The following is a 19853-nucleotide window of genomic DNA, read 5'->3' as shown; positions in this document are numbered from 1 at the left end:
ACAAAAGAAAAATTCAGAGTAGGTATTAAAACCCATGGAGAAGAAATAAAAACTTCGAGGTTCGCCGATGACATTGTAATTCTGTCAGAGACAGTAAAGCACTTGGAAGAGCAGTTGAACGGAATGGACAGTGTCTTGAAAGGAGGATATAAGATGAACAACAAAAGCAAACCGAAGATAATGGAATGTAGTCGAATTTAGTCGGGTGCTGCTAAGGGAATTAGATTAGAAAATGAGACACTTAAAATAATAAAGAAGTTTTGCTATTTGGGGAGCAAAATAATAGATGATGGTCGAAGCAGAGAGAATATAAAAATGTAGACTGGCAATGGCAAGGAAAGCGTTTCTGAAGGAGGGAAGATTGTTAACATCGAGTATTGATTTAAGTGTAAGGAAGTCGTTTCTGAAAGTATTTGTATGGGGTGTAGCGTTGTATGGAAGTGGAATATGGACGATAAATAGTTCGGACAAGAAAGAATAGAAGCTTTCGAAATGTGGTGTTACGGAAGAATGCTGAAGATTAAATGGGTAGATCACATAACTAATGAGGAGTTATTGAATAAAATTGAGGAGAAAAGGATTTTGTAGTACAATTTGACTAAAAGAAGGGATCGGTTGGTAGGCACATTCTGAGGCATGAAGGGATCACCAATTTAGTATTAGAGGGAAGCGTGGAGGGTAAAAATCGTAGAAGGAGACCAAGAGATGAATACACTTAGCAGATTCAGAAGGACGTAGGTTGCAGTAGGTAGTGGGAGATGAAGAAGCTTGCACAGGATAGAGTAGCATGGAGAGCTGCATCAAACCAGTCTCAGGACTGCAGACCACGACAACAACAACACTGATCGTATGACGGCATGACATCCACGCTGTCATCTGGAAAGCCTTAATGTGAGTTAACAGTATAGCTGTCGAGAACAGAGACCGCGCGCTGTTAGTGGAGCTGACACCAGTGTACAGCAGCAATTACAGTCCTACATTGAGGAAGTACTGGCCAGAGAAAAGTCTTTAGAGAGGCTTGATGCCATTAAATAGTTTAGACAAAATTATAAATTTTGTATTCCGCCTGGTAGGCGGCGCGTGGGTAGATACGAGTAAAGGAAAATTACATCGGTACTGCCAATACAGTTAAAGCCCTTTACTCATGGATAAACATATGCAAACATATTACATAACTTGCAGGGTGGTGCAAAGTTGAAGAAAAATGTCCTGGCTGGCTGCACCTGATGAAATGGGCTGAAGCAGTCGCGAAGCTCGTATACCTCGACAGCACCGGCTAGAGGGCACTGTCTTCGGTGTCTCTCGTAGTGCCACCTTAGCAGAGCGGACCTACGTTGCAGTATCGTAGCTATCGATACCACATCTCTCCCCCCTGAAACGACGTACCTTCGTGGAGAAAGGCTTCCGATGGCGGGTGGAGGGACCCAGGGATGGCACAGCTGAGGGGACGGCAACGGAACTGCCGGGGCGCGCCGTCCACCCCGAATTGCTCGAGAGGGGGCGAGGGAAACGCCCCGTGGGAAACCGGCCCAGGGCGCCAACCGCTACTGGGTATGCTCGGATGAGAAGGCAGAGCAACGACCTCCACGGGCGATGGCGGCGGCGGCGGCGGCGGCGGCGGCGGCGGCGTGACAGCAGGCTCAGCGTCCATCGGTTCTGGTACCACGGAGGAACGCAGCGGCGGCGGCGGCGGCGGCGGCGGTGGTGGTGGTGGAGGCGGCGGCGGCGACGGCGGTGGTGGTGGCGGCGGCGGCGGCGGCCGTGGCAGCGGCGGGAGGCGTCCGTCCGCAGCAGGTGAACAAACTGGCAGCGGCGACGACTGGAGGCGCGCCCGCAGCGGAGGCGCCGTCGGTGGAGTCGTGAGCCGTGGCGGTGGAAGCCGCGAAGCATCCAGTTCTGCTGAAAAACAACCAGCGGCAGAAAACCGAGGACGGCACAAACGATTCTGGTTCCAGTGTCCCTTGATAGTGCCAGAGGGACCAGAAATGACAAATAAGACACGGTCAAGCTGGCGAAGAATGCGCCCCTGCTCCCAGCGCTACCTGCCAGTTAAAACGCGATAGAACACCAAATCATGCGGCGCAAGGCCAGAACGATGAGAAGCAGTGGGAGCTTGCAGCAGCGAGTGCAATAGCTGCAGGAGCGACCTATGGAACCGGCCATGTAGCAATTCCGCTGGGGAACGAGTGCGGTGTGGCTGAGAGCCTTAGGAAGCAAGGAAAGTCCAAAGTGCGCGTTCGTGAGAGTGCATGGCGCGCAACTTGCTCATCTGCGACTTAAATGAACGCACAAAGCGTTCAGCCTCGCAGTTCTACTGGGGGTGGAACGGGGCTGAGGTCAGATTGCGAATTCCATTAGCAGCACAGAACGCTTCAAACTCTGAGGGCATTGTTGGAGACAATAACATCAGGAAGGCCCTCAATGTAAAAAATAGATGTCAAAGCCCGAATAGTACTGGTAGATGTAGTAGAAGACATAGAGACAACAAAAGGAATGTTGCTTTATGCATCAATGACAATCAACCAGCGGATGTCCCGCAATGCACCTGCAAAATCAATATGAACGCGCTGACAAGGCGCAGTGGCAGTCGGCCACGCCAAGAAGCGCTGACGTGGAGCAGATTGATGCTCCGCGCAAGATCGACAGTTAGCAAGCCAATTCTCAATTTGTTTATCAGTGCTAACCCAATGTGCTTTGCACGCGTGGGTTCGAATCCTATCCTCGTCGCCAAAATTTTGTATCCCGCCTGGGAGGCGGCGCGTGGGTAGGAATGGGAAAAGGAAAATTACGTCGGTACTGCCAGTACAGTTAAAGCACCTTTACTAGTGGATAAAGATATGCAAATATATTACATAACTAGCAAGGTGGTGCTAAGTTGAAGCGAAGTTTCCTGGCTGCCTGCACCTGATGAAATGGGCTGAAGCAGTTGCGGAGCTCATACACCTCGACAGCATCGTCTGGAGGGCGCTGTCGTCGGTGTCTCTCGTAGTGCCAACTTAGCAGATCTACATTGTGGTATCGTAGCTATCCATACCACAATAATGAAATTTGAAAACTCAAGTGAGTCTGATGCTGTACCTTAAAGGTGAAGGCTTCCTGTCCCGTTGCAAGTTACTGAGGACTTTGCTGTTGTTGTAACTGATCATGCAGCAGTTGCCCTGGGTTATGCTGGTGCTCGTTAGGAGTCAAGGGAATTGCCCATCCCACGGTGACCGGCGCGGAGACTTTGGAGCCTATTTTATACTGTTTCCCGTACAAGATTCTGACGATGCAGCAACTGTAATCTCATGATCACCAGCAAAGTTCTATATTTTTTCTTCGGTTTCTTGCATCAATCGAAGTTGGTGACGTCTGTTCGGTTAATATTCTGTGAAGTGATAGGGCACATTCTACATTCCAGGTTCCAGTGAATACGCAAAAATGCTGAATCTGGGGTACTGTTAAACATCATGATGTGCACAAAGAGCAACTGCTCTCGCCGTATGTGACTGTGTGGCGTGGATTACAAATACCTCCGTGAGACGGACTGCCAAGTACACCGTGAAGACTTTACGTTAACGATACCTCCTTGTACAGCTTGTGATTCCTGATTTGAAGAGCTCAACTGTGTGGAAACCATTGCCTTCATGTGATGTAGGGCAGCACCTGATATTACCTGCCCAGTAAAAGTCTTCATAGTGCAAACTTATATGGAAGTGTTATCTACAGAAGTTTTTCAGATGCATGGATTGCAAGAGTACCTGCTCTGAATCCATGTGACATTCTGATCAATGGATATCTAAAACAACTGGAGTACCATGGATGCGTTAGGTGTGTACATGACCTGGAGGTCACTATACAGGAACACTTTGCTCAGGTTCCACCAGACTTACAACGAACAATTATTGATCAGAAACTTCCTGGGAGATTAAAACTGTGTGCCGGAGCCAGACTCGAACACGGGACCTTTGCCTTTCGCGGGCAAGTGCTCTACCAACTGAGCTACCTAAGCACGACTCACGCCTCGTCCTCACAGCCTTACTTCTGCCAATATCTCGTCTCCTACCTTCCAAACTTTACGGAAGCTCTCCTGCGAACCTTGCAGAACTAGCACTCCTGAAAGAAAGGATACTTGCCCGCGAAAGACAGAGGTCCCGAGTTCGAATCTCGGTCCGGCACACAGTTTTAATCTGCCAGGAAGTTTCATATCAGCGCACAGAGTGAAAACTTCATTCTGGAATCATTGATCAAATCGGATGAAGCATCTCGTCGTCGTCTTTGGGGCTCATATTGGACAAATTGTGCAAGCAGCGCTTAATAATAAAAACAACATAAGACCTTTCTCATATGTTTAACCTTTTCTACCCATGCCCCGTTCATAATCAATTATAGGAGAAGACTTTTCTATACATCATTCGTGAATTCAAAGGGCCATATCGTCATTTGGCGGTCAAAATTGGAATTAATTTGTCTCCAGCGTAAATCGGTACCACATTAATGCAACAGAATATTTCGGCAGCAGCATGTGGGCAGTATAATTAGTTAACGTCCACAACCAGTGCTTTAGTTCATCTTTTTGTCACACGTCCTTCATTCCCTCCACCCCTTCCTGGCTGATGTATGAATGAACTCAAGTATGTGTGTGGGTAACTAGCAGTCGACTAACCAAAGAGGTATGGAAGATGGTGGCTTTCTAAGATAGAGTAGAAGGGAAAGTTGAGCAAAGAGGTTGGCAGAGGCCTCGGGCTGTATCGATAGTCAGGAGGGAGCTAGGCCGGTCAGCCAGTGAGGACTACCCTCCACCCTTAGTTCTTGAACGAGGATTACTTTGGCGGCCACGTGGCCGTGTTCATCACTCTGTTGCCGGAAGATGATGTGTGCATCGTCTCCATGCCAAATGCCGTTTCGGTGAGATAATGCTGTAGCCAAATTAGCTACATTATCGTCGATCAGGGTATAAAAGTGTTTATTTAAGTCAGTGTTGACAGGGAACATCGGTGTAATTTCCATAATTTTGATCGTGTAGCTAGTTACGACTTTGTAAGTTAAGTGGTGCAGACCCTCAACCTGGCATCTTCGTGGACCAAGTAACGCTGAATGTTCAGTAAGTGAACACGGGAGTAGAACGTTAAAATATTTCATTTTGATGTATAGTTATGTGATATTTTTATGAAAATTAACAATATTTTCTTCATGTACTAGCTATGCATTTGTTTGGCTCGAACGACTTCTTTTCAGTGTACGTGGCCCATCATGTGGGATTCCTAATTTAGTTATCAACTTTAGATGTGTATTATACGTGAGGAAACCTTGTCAAAGTACTGATTAAGTTAAACTTATCATATTTGGTAGTTTTCTTTGTACACTCCTGGAAATTGAAATAAGAACACCGTGAATACTTTGTCCCAGGAAGGGGAAACTTTATTGACACATTCCTGGGGTCAGATACATCACATGATCACACTGACAGAACCACAGGCACATAGACACAGGCAACAGAGCATGCACAATGTCAACACTAGTACAGTGTATATCCACCTTTCGCAACAATGCAGGCTGCTATTCTCCCATGGAGACGATCGTAGAGATGCTGGATGTAGTCCTGTGGAACGGCTTGCCATGCCATTTCCACCTGGCGCCTCAGTTGGACCAGCGTTCGTGCTGGACGTGAAGACCGCGTGAGACGACGCTTCATCCACTCCCAAACATACTCAATGGGGGACAGATCCGGAGATCTTGCTGGCCAGGGTAGTTGACTTACACCTTCTAGAGCACGTTGGGTGGCACGGATACATGCGGACGTGCATTGTCCTGTTGGAACAGCAAGTTCCCTTGCCGGTCTAGGAATGGTAGAACGATGGGTTCGATGACGGTTTGGATGTACAGTGCACTATTCAGTGTCCCCTCGACGATCACCAGAGGTGTACGGCCAGTGTAGGAGATCGCTCCCCACACCATGATGCCGGGTGTCGGCCCTGTGTGCCTCGGTCGTATGCAGTCCTGATTGTGGCGCTCACCTGCACGGCGCCAAACACGCATACGACCATCATTGGCACCAAGGCAGAAGCGACTCTCATCGCTGAAGACGACACGTCTCCATTCGTCCCTCCATTCACGCCTGTCGCGGCATCACTGGAGGCGAGCTGCACGATGTTGGGGCGTGAGCGGAAGACGGCCTAACGGTGTGCGGGACCGTAGCCCAGCTTCATGGAGACGGTTGCGAATGGTCCTCGCCGATACCCCAGGAGCAACAGTGTCCCTAATTTGCTGGGAAGTGGCGGCGCGGTCCCCTACGGCACTGCGTAGGATCCTACGGTCTTGGCGTGCATTCGTGCGTCGCTGCGGTCCGGTCCCAGGTCGACGGGCACGTGCACCTTCCGCCGACCACTGGCGACAACATCGATGTACTGTGGAGACCTCACGCCCCACGTGTTGAGCAATTCGGCGGTACGTCCACCCGGCCTCCCGCATGCACACTATACGCCCTCGCTCAAAGTCCGTCAACTGCACATACGGTTCAGGTCCACGCTGTCGCGGCATGTTACCAGTGTTAAAGACTGCGATGGAGCTCCGTATGCCACGGCAAACTGGCTGACACTGACGGCGGCGGTGCACAAATGCTGCGCAGCCAGCGCCATTCGACGGCCAACAGCGCGGTTCCTGGTGTGTCCGCTGTGCCGTGCGTGTGATCATTGCTTGTACAGCCCTCTCGCAGTGTCCGGAGCAAGTCTGGTGGGTCTGACACACCGGTGTTGATGTGTTCTTTTTTCCATTTGTGTATGTGTTTCTCAACGTGCTGAAGCACATGGTTTTAACGAACATTGAGATTTGGCATTATTTGGGATAAGGTTGAATAACCCGCCATATTAAGTGTTGAGCTCAATGTTTTGTGTAATATTTTTGAAGAAATTTTATTTGGATTTAGACATTGTTTTCTTAGTGGAGCGAAGATACGTACATTCCGCGGTAGACACAGTTCACTGTAGCTGGTGCTCATTAAAATGCTTGTCAGCTATTACGTAATGAGTATAAGCACTGGATATGTAATGAAAGAGATTTTGGACATTTTATGTATTTTTATATATGTTTTCTTTGTGATAGGTTTGATACCACGTGCTTGAGAATAGAAGCTTATATCTTGACAGCAGAAATGGGGATAGAAATTGTATCTGATTCAAAGTGATAAATTTTCGCACATTTCTGATTTTTATTTATATATTTTGCTTTGCTTTAGTGGTTGTATTTGGAGTCAGATAGATACAGATTATGCCAAATCTATGATTTTTTGGTTCACGGCTACCGAGCGATTATGAGCTTTACATTATTAATACAAATGCTGAGTATATTTAATTATTTTTGGATTAAAGTTGGGAATTAGTTATGAGCTACAAATAGATACGTTGTATAATACATTCTAATCGTCATAAGCCACGATAGGCAGGCATTTGAATAACTAACATAAATTAACTTCGATCATTTCTTGAAAGAAATTGCAAATCTCTATACATGGGACGCCAAGGAGAAAGCATCTGGTAGTCTCATTTATTTGGCCTCTCATTTAGTACTGTTTAAATGATAGTTCTTAATGAAAACAGTACTCTGGCTGACAGTGTGCGACAAATGGCGATCTAATTTTAGTTGCTGTGCATAATGAAAAGAGTGCTCAAGAAGGAAACGTGTGTCACATAACATTATTGGTCTGATTGTCATGGCATGCCACTTTTTACGTTTCTAGCATTTGCAGACTTGGATAAAGCTTTTGATAATGTCGACTGAAATACTCTTTTTCAAATTCTGAAGGTGGCAGGGGTCAAATGAAGGGAGCGAAAGGCTATTTAAAATTTGAACAGAAACCAGATGGCAGTTATAAGAGTCGAAGGGAAAGAAAGGGAAGCAGTGGTTGAGAAGTGAGTGAGACAGGGTTGCAGCCTATCCAAGATGTTATTCAGTCCGTATATTGAGCAAGCAGTAAAGGGAACAAAAGAAAAATTTGTAGTAGGAATTATAATCCATTGAGAAGAAATAAAAATGTCGAGGTTTGCTTGTGACATTGTAATTCTGTCAGGGACTAAAAAATCTGGAAGTGCAGTGAAATATGGTTCCACAGGATAGAGCTGATCAGGTTATGGTTGTGCATGGTGCCTTAATCAGTTACTGTTAGTTACACAAAACACAACACTTTTATATTCTTAAGAACTACTTAATTTTACATTGCCTTAAAAGGATAAAATTAAAATAATACGGCTGAAAGCCTAGTTAAGAAAGCTTCCAATACCTCCTGGGCTGAAGGCCCAAAACCATACCAAAAAAAAAGAATGGCTGAAGGCCTGAACACAAGTTGAAAAAAATTGCTTTAAAAAATACAAGTGGCTGAAGGCCTTATTTTTAAAAAAATATTTCATGTGAATACTCAGCTTAAGGTCACAAACAAGACATTGAACTAATCAGGGCTTAGGTCCTGGAGCAAATTTAAAAAAAATAGTTCTATATAAATTAGTTTTCAAAATTTCAATTTAAGACAGCTGAAATCCTCATCTTAAAAACATTTCACGTAAAAGCTCGGCTGAAGACCACACACTGCACATTGCACAACTCAAGACTTAAGGCCTGGATAACAAGAATTTCAGATAGAACAACCTTTCAAAATTTCAGTTATTAAGCAAATCAGTGTTCAAATTTTTAATTTAAGTTGGCTGAAGGCCTTATTTAAAATTAAAATAAACAAACTTAATAAATGGCTAAATGCTTCCCCCAGTATACAGTATTAAAATGAAAATCACAATCTAAAATCAACAGAACAGTGGTGCTCAGAAGTGTTCTGAGGGTCGGCCTGAGGAAGCAGCTATAACGTAAGGTGTGGTGACACAAGCAGCCAAGAGTAAGGTTAAATAATTGAATGACAACCCGAACCAAGGACGGATGAAGGACCGCCCAACAATATAATCAATTCCCTTCCGCCGTACCAACAGTACAACAACGGAAAATATGAGCTGAGGACGAAGATACCAGCTGCATGACATCTTCCAAATTAGCGTCGAGGAACAGCCAAGGCATAATAACCACTCTTAAGAAAAAAATATGAACAAACAGCTAAAAGTCTATCGAACCACACACCATGCCGGACAGCATCAAAACGGCGACGAAAAACATACTGCCTGAAAACTACGCTAACATACTAGGCAGGTAACTGGGGCGTTAATGGCCGCAAGACACAAAATACCGCTGGTCCCCTTCACTGATAAGTAACAACCATTTTAATAGTCAAAGACCATACAGGAAGACAACTGCAAAATTTCGCCAACCCAAACACAGCATATGTTGTTGCTAGATGGAATGGCCCAGGAAGCAACAACCATCAATGAACGAAGATATGTCACAGCAGTTGAGGTTTCATAACAGGTTAACTGATCATTCAACTTATGTGCAGGTTCGGCGGGCAACGAACTTTGCAGCTCTTGCAGCTAGCATCTCAAAATCGCGGGTGCATGCCGCCAGCGGTCCTGCCCTGGTCCTGTGCCGCAAAGACTTCCTCGCTGCTCTGTCCCAACCGACCTACACACACCACCATACGGAAATATAGCGATCACACTAAAGATGATACAGCAGTATTAGTATCGATAAACTCTGCTGCTGCCACTGATAGAGGCAAGTCAGCAACTCGGTATGGTAGTAACTCAGGGAGAAATAAGACGCCATTAGATTGCAACACAATGCCAAAGAACAAACGGAATGAATGTGAGCCGGGAACGGTTCAAGCTGTTCAACAGAATGGACAATGTCTAGAAAGGATATGAGATGAACATCAACAAAAGCAAAACATTGATAATGGAATGTAGTCGAATTAAATCAGGGGATGCTGAGGATATTAGATTAGAAAATGAGACACTCAGAGTAGTTGGTCAGTTTACTATTTGAGAAGCAAAATAACTAATGATGGTCGAAGTAGAGAGGATATAAAATTTAGACTGGCAATGGCAAGGAATGCGCTTCTGAAGAAGAGAAATTTGTTAACACTGAGTGTAGACTTAAGTTTCAGGAAGCCTTTTCTCAAAGTATGTGTATGGAATATGGTCATGTATGGAAGTAAAACATGAACGATAAATAATTTAGACCAGAAGAGAATAGAAGATTTCGAAATGTGGTTCAACAGCAGATTGCTGAAAATTAGATGGGTAGATCACGTAACTAGTGAGAAGCTCTGAACAGAATTGGGGAGAAGAGGAATTTGTGGCACGACGTGACTAAAAGAAGGGATCGGTCGGTAGGACATGTTCTGATGCATCAAAGGATCACCAATTTAGTGTTGGAGGGCAGAGTGGAGGGTAAATATCGTAGAGGGCGACCAATACATGAATACACTGAGCAGTTTCAGAAGGATGTAGGTTGCATAGGTACTTCAAGATAAAGAAGGTAGCACAGCGTAGCGTAGTGTGGAGAGCTGCATCAAACCTGTCTTTGGGCTGAACACCACTACAACAACAACACTCTAAAACAAAAATTGACGCACCACGCACGAACTATCCGAATGAGGCGGAAATTGGTGGATCTAATGTACGTGAACACAAAAAAAGGTTACAATTTCAGAAAAATTGGTGATCTATTCAAGAGAAAGAGCTACACATACTGAGAATGTTAGAAACGAGTCTCGCCTATGGCCCATATGGAAGCATTTGTTCCGCTTGATTGATCAAGCTGTTGAATGTCCTATGGTGGGATTTAGTGCATTACTTAAATGGAGCGTTATATCGTCAAAATCCCGACATCGTTGGAGGGCCCTGTTCATAATGTTGAAAAAGTTCTCAACTGGTGAGAGATCCGGTGACATTGCTGCCCAAGATAGGTTTTGACAGGAACGAAGACAAGAAGAAGATACTGTCGCCGAGTGCACGTGGTCATTGTCTTACAAAGAGAGCTATGAGCACTATGGGACTGAACATCTATGGTCATCAGTCCCCTAGGTCTTAGAACTACTAAAACCCAACTAACCGAAGGACATCACACAACAACCAGTCATCACGAGGCAGAGAAAATCCCTGACCCCGTCGGGAATCGAACCCGGGAGCCCGGGCGCGGGAAGCGAGAACGCTACCGCACGACCACGAGCTGCGGACAAAGAGAGATTAGGATGACTGGACCTGAAGGGCAAAAAACAGGACATAGAATAACGTCGTCGTGGTACTGCTGTACTGTAACGGTGTCGCTGATGATAACCAAAGGGGTCCTGATACCAAATAACTGATATCGCACTGTTGTCCGGAGTGTTTTCAGGCCAGAATGTTATTCACTGGAATACAGTTGTCTGCAGTTATGAGTCCTGCTTCTAACCGATGCCCAATGACCAGCGAATGCGTGTCTGGAGACGTCCATGACAGTGTGGGGTATTAATTTGACTGTTTCCCGCCAGACGGCTCAACAACCAGAAGTGATGGTTCACAGTGCAATTTGTTTTTCATGGAAAAACCCATTTTGTCATCCAAGACATCCTTACACCAAACCAGTACGTAGACTGGTTTGATGCGGCTCTCCATGCTACTCTATCCTGTGCAAGCTCCTTCATGTCCCATTACCTACTGCAACCTACACCCTTCTGAAATTAATTAGTGTATTCATCTCTTGGTCTCCCTCTGCTAAACTGGCGATCCCTTGATGCCTCAGAACATGTCCTACCAACCGATCCCTTCTTCTAGACAAGCTGTGCCACAAACTCCTCTTCTCCCCAATTCTATTCAATACCTCCTCATTACTTACATGATATACATATATAATCTTCAACATTCTTCTGTAGCACCACATTATCGTCCACGTTTCACTTCCATACGTGGCCACACTAAATACAAATACTTTCAGTAACGACTTCCTGGCACTTAAATCTACACTTGATGTTAACAAATTACTAATCTTCAGAGTCGGCCGGAGTGGCAGAGGCGCTTCAGTCTGAAACCACGCAACCGCGACGGTGGCAGGTTCGAATCCTGCCTCGGGCATGGATGTGTGTGATGTCCTTAGGTTAGTTAGGTTTACGTAGTACTAGGCTCTAGGGGACTGATGACCTCCGATGTTAAGTTCCATAGTGCTCATAGCCATTTTAACCATTTTTCTTCTTCGGTAACGCTTTCCTTGCATTGCTAGTCTATTTTATATCCTCTCTACCTCGACCATCATCAATTACTTTCCTCCCCAAATAGCAAAACACATTTACTATAGTAAAAGCCTCATTCCGTAATCTAATACCCTTAGCATCACCCGATTTAATTCAAATACATTCCATTATCATTATTTTGCTCTTGTTGATGTTCATCTTATATCCTCCTTTCAATACACTGTCCATTCCGTTCAGCTGCTCTTCCAAGTCTTTTGCTGTCTCTGACGGAATTACAATGTCATCGGCGAACCTCAAAGTTTTTATTTCTTCTCCGAATTTTTCTTTTGTTTCCTTTATTGAGTGCTCAATATACAGATTGAATAACATCAGGGATAGGCTACAACCCTGTCTCACTCCCTCCCCAACCACTGCTTCCCTTTCATGTCCCTCGACTCTTATAACTGCCATCTGCTTTCTGTACAAATTGTAAATAGCCTTTCACTCCCTGTATTTTACCCCTGCCACCTTTAGAATTTTAAAGAGGGCATTCTAGGTAACATTGTCAAAACCTTTTTTCTAAGTCTACAAATGCTAGAAACGTAGATTTGCCTTTCGTTAATCTAATATTTAAGATAAGTCGTAGGGTCAGTATTGCCTCACTTGTTCAAACATTTCTACGGAATCCAAACTGATATACCCCAAGGTCGGCTTCTACGAGTTCTTCCATTCGTCTGTAATGAATTCGTGTTAGTATTTTACAGACGTGGCTTATTAAACTGAGAATTCGGTAATTTTCACATCTGTCAACACCTGCTTTTTTGTGGCTGGAATTATTATATTCTTCTTGAGGTCTGAGGGTATTTCGAGTGTCTCATACTATCAGTAGTTCTAATGGAATGTTGTCTACTCCCAGGGCCTTGCTCCGGCTTGGGTCTTTCAGTGCTCTTTCAAACTCTTCACGCATTATCATATCTCCTATTTCATCTTCAGCTACATCCTCTTCCATTTCCATAATATTGTCCTCAAGTACATCACCCATGTCCAGACCCTCTTTATACTCCCTCCACCTATCTGCTTTCTCTTCCTTGCTTGGAACTGTGTTTCCAGCTGATCTCTTGATATTCGTACAAGTGGTTCTCTTCTCTCCAAAAGTCTCTCTAATTTTCCTGCGTAAAGTACCTACCTTACCCCAAGTGAGATATGTCTCTGCATCCTTACATTTGTCCTCCAGCCATACTTGCTTAGCCATTTTGCACTTCCTGTCGATCTCATTTTTGAAACGTTTGTGTCCCCTTTTGCCTACTTCATTTATTGCATTTTTATATTTTTTCCTTTCATCAATTAAATTCAATATAGATTCTGCTACCCATGGTTTTCAACTAGCCCTCGTCTTTTAGCTACTTGATCCACTGCTGTCTTCACTATTTCATCCCTCAAAGCTACCCATTCTTCTTCTACTGTATTTCCTTTCCTCATTGCTGTCAATCGTTCCCTAATGTTCTCCCTGAAACTCTCTATAACCTCTGGTACTGTCAGTTTATCCAGACCCCATCTCCATAAATTCCCACGTTTTTGCATTTTCTTCAGTTTTAATCTACAGTTCATAACAAATATATTGTGGTCAGAATCCACATTTGCCCCAGGAAATGTCTTACAATTTAAAACCTGGTTCCTGAATCTCTGTCTTACCATTATACGATCTATCTGATACCTTCTCGTATCTCTAGGCCTCCTATATGTATACAACATTCTTTTATGATTCTTGAACGAAGAAGCAGCTATGATTAAGTTATGCTTTGTGCAAAATTCTACCAGGCGGCGTCCTCTTTCATTTCTTACCCCCACTCCATATTCACCTACTACTTTCCTTCTCTTCCTTTTCCTACTATCGAATTCCAGTCGCCTATGACTATCAAATTTTCATCTTCTTTCACTATCTGAATAATTTCTTTTATCTCATCATATATTTTATCAATCTCTTCGACATCTGCTGAGCTAGTTGGCATATAAACTTGTACTACTGTGGTAGGCGTGGACTTCGTGTCTATCTTGGCCACAATAATGCGTTTAGTATGCTGTTTGCAGTACCTTACCGGCACCCCTTTTTTTATATTCATTATTAAACCTACTCCTACATTACCCCTATTTGATTTTGTATTTATAACCCTGTATTCACCTGACCAAAAGTCTTGTTTCTGCTGCCACCGAACTTCACTAATTCCCACTATATATAACTTTAACTTATCCATTTCTCTTTTTAAATTTTCTAAGCTACCTGCCCGATTAAGGGATCTGACATTACACCCTCCGATCTGTAGATCGCCAGTTTTCTTTCTGCTGATAACGATGTCCTCCTCAGTAGTCTCCACCCGGAGTTCCGAATGGGGAACGATTTTACCTCCGGAATATTTTTCCCAAGAGGACGCCATCATTATTGAACCATACAGTAAAGCTGCATGCGTCGGGAAAAATTATGGCCATAGTTTCCCCTTGTTTTGAGCTGTTCGCATTACCAGCACAGAAAGGCCGCTTTGGTTAGTGTTACAAGGCCAGATCAGTTAATCACCCAGCCTTTGGCCCCTACAACTACTGAAAAGTCTGCTGTCCCTCTTCAGGAACCACACGTCTGTCTGGCCTCCGTTGTGGTTTCACCTATTGTACTGCTATCTGTATCGCTGAGGCATGAAAGCCTCCCGACCAACGGCAAGGTCCATGGTTCATTGGGCTTGGGAGTAGACGATATTATATGTCCCGATTTATTGCCATTTACGGCAAACAATCCAAGGATTACATTTTAATAATCTAATGCCCGGTTTCGATCCCAGTCATAGAATCCTTAATGTGTCAGTGTACGACATAGTGTTTTGATCTGTGAATGAAGGGAATGCTCTGACACACTACACGGGAATATTCTTAATTGCCTCCGGAGTTTCAGAAAACGATTCACGAAAACTGTAAGATACACGGAAAAACGACTCATGTCAGAGGATAGAGCGTCTCTCCATGTTTTGATTCGTAATACATACGGTGCCGTAATCTACTAAGGGGTAGGGGTGTCAGAATATGCAGGCCAATCATCCACCCTCTATTTTCGAATCGAATTAGTCCGCTCCTGCACGTCGCAACCAAATGAACAGGGAAGTTGGGGGTGAATTTCTATCTTTGATGAAAATCGATTTGCAGCGTGCGTAAAATTTGCGATTGAGTTTTGTTCTCCATTACGTTTCAATGATAAGGTTTTTATAGGGGTTCTCAATAAATTTTTGTTTCTTAGTTCAGTTCGTTCGTTAGCGAATTTATTCGAATTTTTCGTCAGTTCTCTGCAGATTTCTGTTTCCTCCCAGATGCTCAAGAACCTTCCTATTTATGGCTGTATAGATTCTACATCGGTTTTGGCGTCATATAAACGCTAACGAAGGGTGGGATAGAAGGGATCCAAACGTACTTTGATTTTAGAATGAGCCTCGTGGTTTTAGTACGTGTACCCTAAAATGTTGCTTTAGCAAAGTGTAAAATATTATCTCGCCATCCGACTTGAATGTTCATTTACATCTACATCTACATGTACACTCTGCAAATTAAATTTATGTGGCTGGTAGAAGGTTCATCGAACCACCTTCACAATCCTCTATTACTCCAATCTCGTACAGCGCGCGGAAAGAACGAAGCTGTGATTTTCCTTATTTTATCGTGGCGGTGGTTTCTCCCTATGTAAGTCGCTGTTAAGAAAATATATTCGCATTCGGAGGAGAAAGTTGGTGACTGGGATTTCGTGAGAAGATTTCGTCGCAAGGAAAAACGCCTTTGTTGTAATGGTGTCCAGCCCAAATCCTGCATCATTTCAATGACACCCTCTCCAAAATTTCGCGATAATACAAAACGTGCTGCCGTTCTTTGAACTTTTTTGATGTACTCCCTCGATCCTATCTGGTAAGGATCCCACACGGCACAGCGGTACTCCAAAAGAGGACGGACAAGCGTACCGCAGACAGTCTCCTTGGTATACCCGTTACGGTTTCTAAGAGTCCTGCCAATAAAACGCAATCTTTGTTACCCTTCCCCACGAGATTTTCTATGTGTTCTTTCCAATTTAAGAGTTCAGTTGTTCGTAATTGTTATTTCTAGGTATTTAGTTGAATTTACAGCCTTTAGATTTGACTGATTTTACGTGTAATCGAAGTTTAACGGATTCCTTTTAGCACTCATTGCATGACCTCAAACTTTTGGTTATTTAGGGTCAACTGCCAATTTTCGCACCATTCGGATATCTTTTCTAAATCGTTTTGCAATTTCGTCTTGTAGTCTATTTCGATCCCACCATTTTCATTCCAGGTACTATACAAAAAAGTTTTTGAAACTACTGACAGAGGTAAGCATAAAGTCTGGATGCTAATTTCTCAGGAACGCCTCAGCCAAGTCCCATATCATATTCATACTTTCCAGAAAATGACCGAGGTACTTTATAGCTATAACCGACGTGCTCGGGGTAAATATACCGCCATTACATAGACAATAAGCGCTTGCCGAACTCGGGGGATTTATAACTGCGCTCTTGATAATATCTAGATCTGGCAACTAGCCAGTTTCAGTCTGGAATTAGGAGCTATAAATACGATCCCTACATCCTCTGTTAAGTTGTGCGCTCAGCAGTGGAGTTCAGCTTTAATACTAATACATGTGTGTAGTTTGTTAACAATGATCTCATTTGGGAGAGAGCGTAGAATCTCATGCAAACAGATCAGGTTCGTGAAACGCACCGCACGAAGTGAAACGATTCAAAAAGCATCCTTAACTACAGCGGGAACTAATGCAACAGTTATGATCTCTAATTCGGTTCTCGGAAAATGCAGCGTGTATTTGCATGACATACGAGACCGAAACACTAGATCAAGTGTTTCAAAATGCATGTCGTGAAACATTTAAAACACCGTATTTCTGCGTAAATGAACCTTGAATTTTTAATGTCAATGCCAGTTTAACACGAAAACTAAAATAATGCCGACAGTTAATGCTGTTCAAAATTTGCTTTGAAAAAGCGGAAGATCTAATATGAATAAGCTTCACCGTATTACCGAAAACAGTAAATTAACTGTGAATACGGGACGGATGCAATCGCTTCATTTTTTACTGAAAATGATTCGGAAACATACACTGACAACGTAATACATTCATCTGCAGAACGCCGGATCATTTTCAACACTGTTTTATTCAAATTAAAAATGGATAGTAAGACAGAACGCGGCGGAATTCTTGCAGTACCTGACGAGTGGTCGGCGCACAGCAGTTAGGAATGCAGAAGAATCGCGCACAGCAGTTTTGTGCAACACAGTAAATTCTTCCAGCGTATTTTAGATCGAATAAATAAGCGTGAATAATTACGCACTTTGCTCTATGTCAGTTTACTTACTTTGGATTCTTTGTGCAAACTAGGGACGACGTTTTAACATACGAAGCACTTATTTCCTAATTTTCCTTTCAATACCTCTTAATCCATTCAGAGTACTTCTTCTTTTCTTCCATCAATGCTGTAACTTTTCGATGAGACTTCTCAGAAAATTCATGATTTCTAATATTGAGTCAAACGTTTATTTCATCTGGAAAGATTTCTTCGTGTAAATGAATTTCCTTTTTCGTGCGTTTCTGTCATCCAGCTGTTTTCCCGTACTTCGTAGACAAAGCTAAGACCAGAATTTTTATAGTGTGGCTGCCGTTATTCATTCTAAAATTGTAATCGACGTCTCCTGATTGTGTCTTTTTTCTATAACCTGGCAGATTTCCTTTACTTTCTTCTTTACTCACATTCACTTTCGTGTATTTTTCCTACGCTTTCAGCATAATTACATCTTGTTTTTTGGTGTTTCAAACTCGTATCTACCACCTAATACCATGTTTCTAGATTCAATAAGTACTTCATTTCCAATAACTGTACAATAATCGCATATGTTTTGTGTATGTTTTTATTGTAGTTCTCCGAAGTGAGTTTGAGTGCTTTCTGTAATATTTCAACTCTTTCATTTGTCAGCTCTCTGATACAGCCCTGCTTATTGAATGGTATCACCTAATAATATTTGAATTTGTCCAGATTGGTGATTTCTCTCAAGTCGGGGGATTAAATATTGCTGAGTTAATTCCGTTCACGTTTCTTCCATATACTACGTCTTCTACAGTGAAATTCTAGATCACTTTCTGTCATCATTTTATGTTTGTCTACAAATAGATTTCTATTATTAAGATGGCAGAATATCTTCAACAAACGCTTTGATACATAGTAGTGATCTGACATCTCATGCCTCACATCATTTAGGGTTGATATTGACCTTCGGCTAATGGTAACAAGGGTAGGTTGCAGTAAGGTCCCGTTATTTGCAGTTTTGCCAATACTATGGTCAAGGAGGATAGATATTCCTGCGATTTCGAAGTCATAGACTGGGTAGTTACGTAGAATCCCTCCAAATTATTTCTCTATTTGATTATTAACTACAAATAAATTACAATTTATCTAAAATAAAAATTGACGTGTTTCACCCTGCAAAACTGGATAAATCTACACAGTAAGGGTGTCTCCCCATTTTAGACAAACGTGGATGAAATTGGATAGCTGCATAATAAAACACTTGAAATAATCGTGTATAATACTGTTACACTTTAGCCAAGTTACCTAACAAATGTGTAGCAGATTTGAACATAAAGCGAGATTAGGGTGGAGTTCACCGTCTGCAGCATCTTCGATAGAACCGACTGTGGTCCTTTAGTGCAGAGCATAGTGGAGGGTCTAAATCAGAGGGTCTGGCTGCTCTGTGACCATGTGGATAGCAGATTCCTTAACTTGCGCCATCGAGTGGTGGGTTTACGGGTTCCGCTTTATAGGTTAGGAGTCCACTACATACAGCAAGCGGCTACGCCGGTAGCGGGGCTGTGTGGAAGGCACTGGGCGGTTTGTTAGATTAGAGGGTCTCAGGGAACCAAAGTAAGGGTGTCCGTCTAAAAGGCGGCAGGTAAAACAAAATAAGGTAGTTGTAGAAACGATCGGTATTATAGTAGTAAATTTACGTAGCTGTGTTAGAAAAGAACCAGAGCTTCAAGCCCTAACAGAAAGCACTAAAGCTTAAATGGTTATAGAGACGGGAAGCTGGCTAAAGCTGGAAATAAGTTCATCGGGAAATTTTTTTCAAGCGACCTGACAGTGTTCAGAAAGGATAGATTATATACAGTTCGTGGCGGAGTATTTATTGCTGTCAGAAGCAGTTTGCCTTGTAGTGAAATAGAAGTAGATAGTTCCTCCGAAATAGTATGGGTAGGGGCTATACTTCACAATGGAACTAAACTATTATTTGGATCGATTTACGGACCCCCCATCTCGGATTATATAGTTGCTGAACAGTTCAAAGTTTCATTTCAAATAGGTACCCCACTCCTACAATTATCACCGGTGGTGACTTCAATATACTCTCGATATGCTGAAAAAATTATACGTTTTAAGTCTGCGGGAGGCAACAAACATCATCCGAAATTGTACCGAATGCCTTCTCAAAAAATTATTTTGGACAATTTGTTCACGAGCCCACTTGAAGCGTAAGTTGTTGAGAAAGCATACGTGACCTCTTAGCAACAAATAATCCTAGACAAATAGTGAGTATCGTCATAAATATAGCGATTAGTGACCATAAGGCAGTTGCTGTAGGCTGAATACCGTAACACCTACAACCATCAAAAAGAAACGCTAAGTATATCTATTTAAAAAAAGCTGATAAAAATACTTCTAACGCCACTTTAAGAAACAGTCATAACTCCT

Source organism: Schistocerca gregaria, chromosome 7, assembly GCF_023897955.1.
Source record: "Schistocerca gregaria isolate iqSchGreg1 chromosome 7, iqSchGreg1.2, whole genome shotgun sequence".
NCBI classification, from domain to species: domain Eukaryota; kingdom Metazoa; phylum Arthropoda; class Insecta; order Orthoptera; family Acrididae; genus Schistocerca; species Schistocerca gregaria.
The sequence above is the reverse complement of the archived record's forward strand: the minus strand, read 5'-3'. Positions refer to the sequence as shown.